This window comes from Chrysochloris asiatica, unplaced genomic scaffold (assembly GCF_000296735.1).
Source record: "Chrysochloris asiatica unplaced genomic scaffold, ChrAsi1.0 scaffold00251, whole genome shotgun sequence".
NCBI lineage: Eukaryota > Metazoa > Chordata > Mammalia > Afrosoricida > Chrysochloridae > Chrysochloris > Chrysochloris asiatica.
The window spans coordinates 2,889,197-2,899,517 of record NW_006408769.1 but is presented as its reverse complement, the minus strand read 5'-3'; positions in this window follow the sequence as shown (position 1 = coordinate 2,899,517).

The window sequence follows — 10,321 nt, the reverse complement described above, 5'->3', positions numbered from 1 at the left end:
AGAGAGAGAGAGAGAGAGAGAGAGAGAGAGAGATCCTGGTGTGGTGCTGTGGGCTAATGCATTAGACTGCAAAGTTGATTGAACTGCAAGGTTGGTGGTTCAAGCTACCAGCTGCTCCTTGGAAACCCTATATAAGGTTGCTATGGGTCAGAATTGACTCAACAGTACTTAACAACTACACACACACACATATATAATATTTACGGAGTCCTGTTGTGACTCTGTAGGATGAGCACTTGACTGGAAAGTCAGTTTGAACTGAAAGGTGGTGGTTAAAACCCACCAATTGCTCCTCCTCGGAAACCCTATACAGGGTCATTATGAGTCAGAACAAACTCAATGGTACTAAACAACAACATGTATGTATATCCTGGTGTGGCACCATAGGATAAGCACTGGACCATAAGGTTGGTTTGAACTGCTGTTCAAACCTACCAGCTGCTCCTTCCTCACTGTGTCGCTGTGAGTCGGAAGTGACTCAAGAGCAGTTAACAACATGTGTATGTGTGTGTGTCTCCATATGATAAGCATTGGGCTGTGAAGATTGAGGTTTGTGGTTCAAGCCTGCTAGCTACTCTGAAGGAGAAAGATGAGGTTTTCTGTTCCCAAAGAGATTTAAAAGCCTTAAAAATCCTATACAGGGTCACTATGAGTCAGAACCAACATGACAGTACTTAGCAACAGCAACAAAACAATGTATGTTGTTGTTGTTATGTGCTGTTGAGTCAGTTCTAACTATGGCAACCCTGTATAAGGTTTCTGTGGAGAAGCTGATATGTTTGAACTGTTGACTTTGTGGCTTGCAGTCCAGTGCTGTTCCTACAGCGCCACACCAGGAAGCCAAACAATGCATGTATATTTATATACAACTTTTAAACTCATTAAAAGCAATTTTCACTTTTAACCTTCTCCAACATGCCTAAAAATCCTGGGCACCTAGTAGGTGTTCAATAAAGGCTCATTGTCAGTTGTTAACGGAAAAGAGTTTTATAACAACCTCCAGTTGTAAGAACACAATCGATGCCTCCTTTTTCCTTTATGATGCACATTACGCACAGACTCAACCCTAAGAAGTGAAAGATAGCTTTATAGCTTTTGAAAAGTAAACAAAAATCCTTTTTCCACAGCATTTTTTTTAACTCTTTGAAGGCCCCACTTCTGGCATTTATGGTAAGGACCACTTCTGATAATTGCGAGGTGGGGGTTCAAGCCCCATTCTCACACTAGGTGTGGCCTACTTTTTATTAAGCTCAGCAAAAGGGAATAAGACCTGAAGTCAGGGCTGTGACTGAAAACCAGCGCCCCTTCCTTAGCCTTTCAGACTCAGGCACCGGCTGCACGGATTCAGAGAGGTGGGGGCGAGGTGGTTCTCCCACATAAGGCCCGTGTCCAGTCCAGAGGCCAGGCCTGGAGGTACAGGGAAGCAGTGGGTGGCTGCCCCATGAAGCAGCCATCCCCCTTTATTATTTCTCATGAGGAATCTTTCTTTAATGTTTTCCCATGATATATGCAATGAGCAGAGTTTATGAAAGAAGCAATTAAGTGGGGGGAACTTGTAAATCAGTCTGATATTTAAAAGTATGCTTATTTATTGCTGTTCTGTTCTTATTCTCTGACTCATCCTCCCCCCATGCCACAGCCTCCCAGTCCTTCTGACTGCAAGGGGAGCTCCCCCTGCCATTGCCTCTCCATGGAGCAGGGGAGGGCAGGCCTCCCCTCTGTCTGTGCATATAAGCTTTGGAGACAGACTGAAGTACAGGCCTGACAGAATTGTAACCACCATCATTCAAATTGGCCTCTGATTGTTCCTCCTTTAACTGTTGATACATCTTGTTCACCTCCAGGAGTTTAAGCTGATCAAGCCTTCAAAAATTCTCAACTCTTGTACTATGGTGGTGGTGGTGATGTGCTATGGAGTCAGTTCTGACTCATGGCAACCCTGCATAGGGTTTCTGAGGCTCTAAATCTTTATGGGAGGAGAAATTCTCATCTTTCTCCTGTGAAATGACTAGTAGTTTTGAACTACTGACCTTGAGGTTAGCAGCCTGACTTGTATCTACTATGCTACCAAAGCTCCTTTGTACTATAAATAGGCCTTTGTAAAAAGATTTTGGATGCGATATAAAAATTAAGAATTTCCAGGGTCTTTCAAACCACCTCCCAAAACCTGGACCCTAGGAAAATTAACCACCTTGAGTTGAAGTTTGTCTTGAGTGAAACAGTGAAATGGAAGCATGAGGCCTCCCTACGGATACTTGAAAAGCACCCCGTGGCTGCTAGTCAAAACGTCTGGTGTTTTCAACCCAGCAGCCACTAACTACCCAGAAGAAAAGACCTTTGATCCCTTAAAGATAGTTATTGTTGTTAAGAGCCATCTAGTCAGTTCCGACTCATAGTGATTCTATGGAGGGGTTCCAAGGTGAACTTGAACCTCCAACCTTGTGGTTCAAACAGACCTTGCAGTCCATAGCATTAAGCACAGTGCCATACCAGGACACCTACAGCCTACTAAACTCTCTGGGACAATTCTACCGTGTCCTGTAAGTTTGCTATGATTCAGAGTTTGCTAGACTATACAACACAACAACTGATAAAATATTTAAGTAACGTCATGTGTTTACACTTAAATTAGTGGGGAGGCTGTTGCTGTTGAGTGCCATATTGTGAGTTTCTACTCATAATGACCATGTATAGGGTTCCCAAATCACTGGTGGGTTTGAACCACTAACCTTGCGTATCTGTAGCATCATACCAGGATGCCTACGTGTGGATTTTTCTATTTTAAAGCTTTTATTGTGAATTGAGTGATAAATTCAATAAATCTTATTTTATTTCATTGCAATCATTACATTACTCTCCATGCACCATAAGTTAAAAGTGTTTACTTCTATTCCTCTTTTTTAAAATGTACACAGAACACACAGAAAATATATATTCATTTAAATGTCCAAAGGACATATTTTGCAAGCTAGCATCCTGCCCGCAAGCACACAACCTTTCTCATTCCATGAGTCTAGAGTCCTCAGCAGCTCTCTCTATATCACTGCCTCTGCCTCTGCTGTCACCCCTTTTCTGGTTAGGAGCCCACATTCCACACATGCTCTTCCGTCTTGATGTTCTTAGGGTCCTCTGCTTCTGAAATGAAAGATTAACTACTCTTCCCTTTTAGTTTCACCTCTTTTACATTTATAGTTGTGATAATCACAATTAATCATGATAAAAACTTACTAACCATTGAATGAAAAAAAAAAACCCCAAACCTAGCCCCATCCTCCCCCATTCTCTTTTACAAAACCCAGCTGGAAAAGAGAAAAACTATTCAGTGGGGATTCTACCTTCTCCTCCTTGTACTGAAACTAAGCACACTCATGAAAGCCTTTAAGCTAGCCAATTCATGACTTTATAGCCTCCATTTTTTGGTAGCCAATTTCTAAGTTGCCCAGCCTTTGCAACCTAGTGTACTGAGGGGGCAAGCTTGATCCTTGATAAGAAGATTCCTTCCCTTTCAGTTGGAATTTTGAGCAACTACAAATCAAAAGTGCAGTTCATCAAATATAGCAATTTATGCTTGCTCCCTGTATCTTTATCTTCATTTGATTGAATTCTGATTAGCAAGCCATCCAAGCTAGGTCAAATGGGTACTAACTGCCCCCACTTCGGACAACTGACCACTTCACTGTCAATTCTAGACCCCAGTGGATAAGTCAGTGTCCTTGGACTCGGGAGTTCCAATGCCTCCCTAAACTTCAGACCAGCCAGACCTGCCTCTTCTCTCTTTCATCTCAAGCTCCATAGGTGGATGGGTATCTATGGAATATGGGCAAACTCAGCCCATGTCGTCATTGCTGCATTTCCCCCACTTCCACTCATAAGTAGACCAGGGTGACACAATAAACTTTCAGACCTGCTCATGTGTTCCCTTTGAGTTTGTCTTAGAAGGTGGTTTAGCCTGACAGGCTGAATTTTCTTGCCTTGATGACTCCAAGACCAATAGGTTGCTTGATATTCTAACAGCCAGTCTGTTTTTCTGTTTTGTTTTGTTTACAGTTGGTCTTTCAAGAAATATCTCCTGTTCCTCTAACTGCTCCAGTTTGGTCTGCTTGTCCTTTCAGATGGGCCCACTTCAAAAGCTCCTGGGTGGGGCTCAGGATTCTACCTAAGGTCCTTTACTCCACAAAGGCTTAACATGAAGTCTATTTCCCTGGTCAAATTCTAGTACCTCTTTTAGCTAATCCAATCAGTTATAGGTTGAATTCAGGCTTACAAACTTTCTGTAATTATATGCCTTCATATTCCTTTCTACCCCACTTAAGCGTCTATTTTACTATAGTACACAGGGGAAACCAATAGCAACAAGACAGTCAAGCACCTTAACATTATTTCCCCTCTATGCTTTGATCCCTATATCACAGAGCCCTGTTGTTCCAAAGTTAAGTAGACATCACTATTTACTTCTATTCCATTTAGTCCATGTGTCTTACCCTATCTAAGTCTTACCCTATCTTCCTTGTTGGTTTACCCCTCCCCCTTCATTTGCATTGCCCTCTTCCTCCTTTGTATTGCTCTCCCCATCACCTGAGCTATCATGTATCTATCCATTAACCTGTGCCTTACTGCTCCCTCCTTTCCACCCCTGGTAACCATCAAAGAATTAATTATTTTAGTATGGAAATCTTTTCTGAAGCTTTTACAATAATGGTCACTTGCAGTATTTGTCCTTTTGTAACTGACTAATTTCACTCAGCATAGTATCCTCAAGGTTCATCCATGTTATGGGGTATTTTGCAGCTTCATTGTTATTCTTCAAGGTAGCATAGAATTCCATTGTGTGTATATACCAAAGTTTGTTTATCCATTCTTCCACTGATGATGTTTATCCATTCTTTCACTTAGGCTGTCTCCATCTTTTTGCTATTGAGAATAGTGCTGCTATGACCATTGGTGTTCATATATCTGTTCATGTTCTGACCCGAATTTCTTGTGGATATATATCAAGCAGAGGAATTGCTAGATCATAAGGTATTTCTATTTCCAACTTTCTGAGGAAACACCATACTGTTTTCTAGAGTGGTTGAGCCATTTTACACTCCCACCAGCAAAACAAGAGTGTCCCAATCTCTCTAAACCCATGCTAGCGTTTGCTGTTCTCTACTGTTTTGAATTTCATTCTTATTACTGATGTGAGATGATATCTCATTGTTTTGATTTGTCCTGGTGTGGTGCTATGGGCTAATGCATCAGACTGCAAAGTCGTTTGGACAGCAAAGTCGGTGGTTCAAGCTCACCAGCTTCTCCTTGGAAACCCTATACAGGGTCAGTCACTATGGGTCAGAATCAACTCAACGACACTTAACAATAACAATAGAATCCTGGTGTGGTGTTGGGGGTTAATGCGCTGGACTGCAAAGTCAGTTTGAACTGCAAGGTCGGTGGTTCAAGCTCTCCAGCTGCTCCTCAGAAAACCTTTACAGGGTCGCTATGGGTTGGAACCAACTCGATGGCACTTAACAACAACAACAATAGAATCTTGATGTAGTGCTGTGGGTTAATGTGCTGGACTGCAAAGTCAGTTTGAACCGCAAGTTTGGTGGTTCAAGCTCACCAACTGCTCCTCAGAAACCCTATACAGGGTCACTAAGAATTGGAACTGACAAGAAGCCACGCCGAATGATCATGAACCTGTGTTTGTTGACTTCTGAATGGCTTCCTTGGTAAAGTGCCTGTTCCATATCCTGTGCCCATTTTTTAATTGGTTCATTTGTCTTTTTCTTATGGAGGTGTTGTAGTTTCCCATAGATTTTAGAGATTTGCCCCGTGTCTAATATGTCATTGCAAAAAAAATATTTTCTTGGTCTTTGGGCTCCCTTCCTTTTTACTCTTTTGGTGAAATTTTTTGATGCATGTAAGTTTCTAATTTTTAGTCTGTCCCTGTCATATATTTTGTCTTCTATTGTTTGTGCATTTTTTTTCACAATGTTTGATAGTGTATGTATGCCATGTATTATTGTTGCTGTTGTCAAGTGCCATTGAATTGGTTCTGACCCATAGTGACTCTGTATAGGGTTTCCAAGGAGTGGCTGGTGAACTTGAGCTGTCGATCTTGAGGTTCAGCACATTAACCTGTAGCACCACACCAGGACTCAATGCCATGTATTAGAGTCCTTAAATCTTGCCCTATATTTTCATTGATAATCTTTATAGCTCTGGGATTTACATTTAGGTCTTTAATCCATGTTGAATTAGTTTTTGTATATGGTGTGAGATATGGGTCTTGTTTCATTCTTTTGCACTTTTCATATAATGTATTTTGGTCCTTTGTCAAAGATCAGTTGAATTTATGTGCCTGGATTAACTTCTGGATTCTCAATTCTGTTCCATTGAGCTATAGATCTTTCATTGTGCCAGCACCAGGCTGTTTTGATCATGGTGGCCATGTGGTAAGTTTTGAAATCAGGGAGTGAGAGGCCTCCAACTTTGTTCTTCTTCTTAAGTAGTAGTTTGCTTATCCAAGGTCTCTTTCCCTTCCATATAAAGTTTATAGTTGCTTTATCCATCTCTTTTGAAATTATTATTTGAATCTGGATTGGGATTGCTTAATATCTGTATATTGCTTTGTGTAGTATTGACATTTTCACAATGCTAAGTCTTGTTATCCATGAGTATGGTATATTCTTCATTTTTGGAAATCTCTTTTGGTTTCTTGTGTTTTGTACTTTTTTGTAGTGTTTTGTAGTTTTCTTTCTATAGGTCTTTTGTTTCTCTGGTTAGATTTATTCTTAAATATTTCCTCCTTTGGGTGACTATTGTAAATGGGATTGTTTTCCTAATTTCCTCTTCAGAGCTGTCTTTATTAGTATAGAGGAATCCAACAGATTTTTGTTACAGGTGACTTTTGTCAGGCACACCATAGTGCTCAAATTACCATCTTTGCTCTTTAACACAGCTCCTCATTTGATTTCTTGACTGCTGCTTCCATGAGTGTTGATTGTTGATTCAATCAAAATGAAGTCTTTGAAAACTTCAATCTTTTCTCCATTTATCACAATGTTATTTATTGGTCCAAATTTGAGGATTTTCGTTTTCATTACATTGAGATGCAATCCATAGTGAAGGTGATAGTCTGATCTTCACCAATAAGTATTTCAAATCCTCTTCAGTTTCAGCATGCAAGTTTGTTTTATCTGCATATTGCAGGTTGTTAATGAATCTTCCACCAATCCTGATGTCATGTTCTTCTTTATTTGCTCAGCATATAGATGGAATAAGTATGATGGAAAGATACAAACCTGTTACACACCTTTCCTGATTTTAAACCATTTAGTATCTCCTTGTTCTGTTCTAATGACTGTTCTCTTGATTTATGTACAGGCTCCTCAGGAACACAATTATGTGTTCTGGAATACTGATTGTTTGTAATATTATCCATAATTTGTTATAATCCACATTGTCAAATATCTTTACATAGTCAATAAAGTACAGGTAAACGTTGTTCTGATATTCTCTGCTTTCAGCCAAAATCTGTCAGGCACCAGCAATGAATCAGGCTTGAATATCTGGCAGCTCCCTGTCAATGTACTGCTCCAACTCTTTTAAAATTGTCTTCAGCAAAAATGAATTACATTGTTCAATGATTTCTGCATTCTGTTGTGTCACCTTTCTTTAAAATGGGCACAAATATGAATTTTGTCAGGTCAGTGAGCCAGGTATTTTTTGCTATAGACAAGTGAGTGCCTCCAGTGTTGTATTAATTAGTTGAAACAGTTCCATTTGTATTCTGTCAATTCTGGAATTTTTTTTTGCCAATGCCATCATGTTACTTTAACTTCTTCCTTTAGTACCAGTGTTCTTGATCATAATGTACCTCTTGAAATGATGGAACATTGGCCAATTCTTTTTGGTACAATTACTGTATATTCTTTCCATCCTCTTTTGATGTTTCCAGCATCATTCAATATTTTCCCCATAGGATCCTGCAATATTAAAACCTGAAGCTTGAATTTTTTCTCAGTTCTTTCAGCTTGAAGAATGAGCATGCTCTTCCCTTTTGATTTTCTAACTCCAAGTCTTTGCATGTTTCATTGTAATATTTGGCATTGTCTTCTTAAACTTCCATTAAAATATTCAGCTTTTTTACTTTATCATTTCTTCCTGTTACTTTAGCTTTTCTATGATTTATGCTCAAGAGTCCTAGTGTGGCTCTGTAGGATAAGTATGGGACCACAAGGTTGGTTTCAACAGTTCAAACTCACTTGCCACTTCTCAGAAACCCTATACAGGGTTGTTATGAGTCAGAACCAATTCAACAGTACTTAACAACATCAACATAGTTAAGAGCAACTTTCAGTCTCTTCTGGCATTCATTTTGATATTTTATTTCTATTCTGTCTATATAATGACCTTTTGCTTTATTCATCCCACAACTCTTTGGTTCTTAGGTCATTAGTGCCCAATACATCAAATCTGTTCTCAAATTTAGGGGGATATACTCAAAGTCATATTTTGGTTCTCATAGAGTAGTTTGCATTTTCTTCAGCTTCAGTCTGAACCTGCATATAAGCAATTAATGGTCTGTTTCATAGTTAACCCCAGGCCTTTTTTGGCTGATAATATTGAGTTTTTCCATCACTTCATCCCACAGATGTAGTCTATTTGATGTACGTATATTCCATCTGATAATAGCCTGGTATATAGCCACCTTCTAAGTTATTTGAAAAGGTATTTGTAATGAATGTCATTGGTCTAGCAAAATCCTATCATGCACTCTTCAGCATCATTTCTATCACTGAGGCCATATTTTCCAACTACTGACCCTTCTTTGTTTCCAACTTCCTTTCCCATTCAAAATACCAGTAATTATCAATGCATCTTGATTGCATATTTGATCAATTTCAGGCTGAATATGTTGGTAGAATTCTTCAATGTCATCATAATTGGCTTTAGTGGTTGGTTTACATACCAACCACTAAAATCAATGATGATGAAATTGAAGAACTAACTTGTCTTCTTTGTAGGTGTATGGATATTATCCTATTGCAGACAGAATTTTACTTAAAGCATTGTATTTTGAAATGTTGTTTTTGACAATAAATGCAGTGTCATTTCTCCTCAAATTGTCCTTCCCAACATCATAAACCATATGATTTCCTAATTCAAAATAGACGAAACCAGTGAATTTCAATGTCCAGGAAATAAATTTTTATGCATTCCATTTCATTTTTTCTAACCTCCAATTTCCCTGATTACATCCCACCTTCTGATTATTAATGGATATTTGCAGCTGTTTCTTCTCATTTTGAGTTGTGCCCTGTCAGCAAATAAAAGTTCTGAAAATCTTACTAATTTACCTCATTAAGGTCAATTCTAAGATGGCGGATCGGGTGGAAGTACAGTAAGAGCTCTGTCAGCAACAACTCAGAATACCTGACCAAACAGGCTCAGGGGATGGTTCCAGAACTCTGAACCACATATAAAGGAATATTTAGAAGGTTGGAAGGCTCACAGCTGGGGCAATTTGTGGCAGAAGCAAGAAATCTATTGCTTTCTAGTCTGGGACGCTCAGCTGCTCCAAGAGCCGCCATCTTGGGTGAGACCACGTAGGGAAAGGATTGGAGAGGCCACAGATGCCTGGCAGAATCGTAGAGATAAAGGTGTGGACATTCTTTTCTTTTGGTAGCTGTTCATTGGCCCCTTGCTGTCTGTGCACCTCCATTCTGGTGACTATAGGGGTGCCTAAGCTAGTGAGCACCAGCCCCACCCTCGGAGGGTTCTACTACGCATGTGCACAGATCTCCTCGAAATTTAAAGAGACAATTTCCAATTAACCTTAAATGGCCACAGCCAGTCCTGAACTGTTTACCACTAGAAAAAAGGCCTGAACGGGGATTGTGGGGCAGGACAAGCAGACAAAAAAAGGAAATAAGCCAAAAATTAAATCCTAAGTTCTGTCAGAGCTTGATCAACAACAACACAGAACCCTGGGACAAGAGGGCTCACGAGACAGTGTTGGAACTCTGAAACAAATGTAAAGCTATGTTTGGAGGATTGGAGGGTTTACAGCTGGGGATGAAGGGAATCCAGAAATCCATTGTATTCTGGATCAAGACACTCAGCTGTTCCAGGAGCTGCCATCTTGGAAGAGAACATCTTGTTTGTATTAGGATTGATAGTATCAGGAGAGAATATCTTGATTGTATCTTGATTGTATCAGGATTGACATCAAAATTTAAAGTGACAGTATCAACATAAAACCAAACGGCCACCATTCGTCTGTCTATCGTGCTGTGGTGGCTTGAGTTGCTGTGATTCTGAGGGCTATGCCACC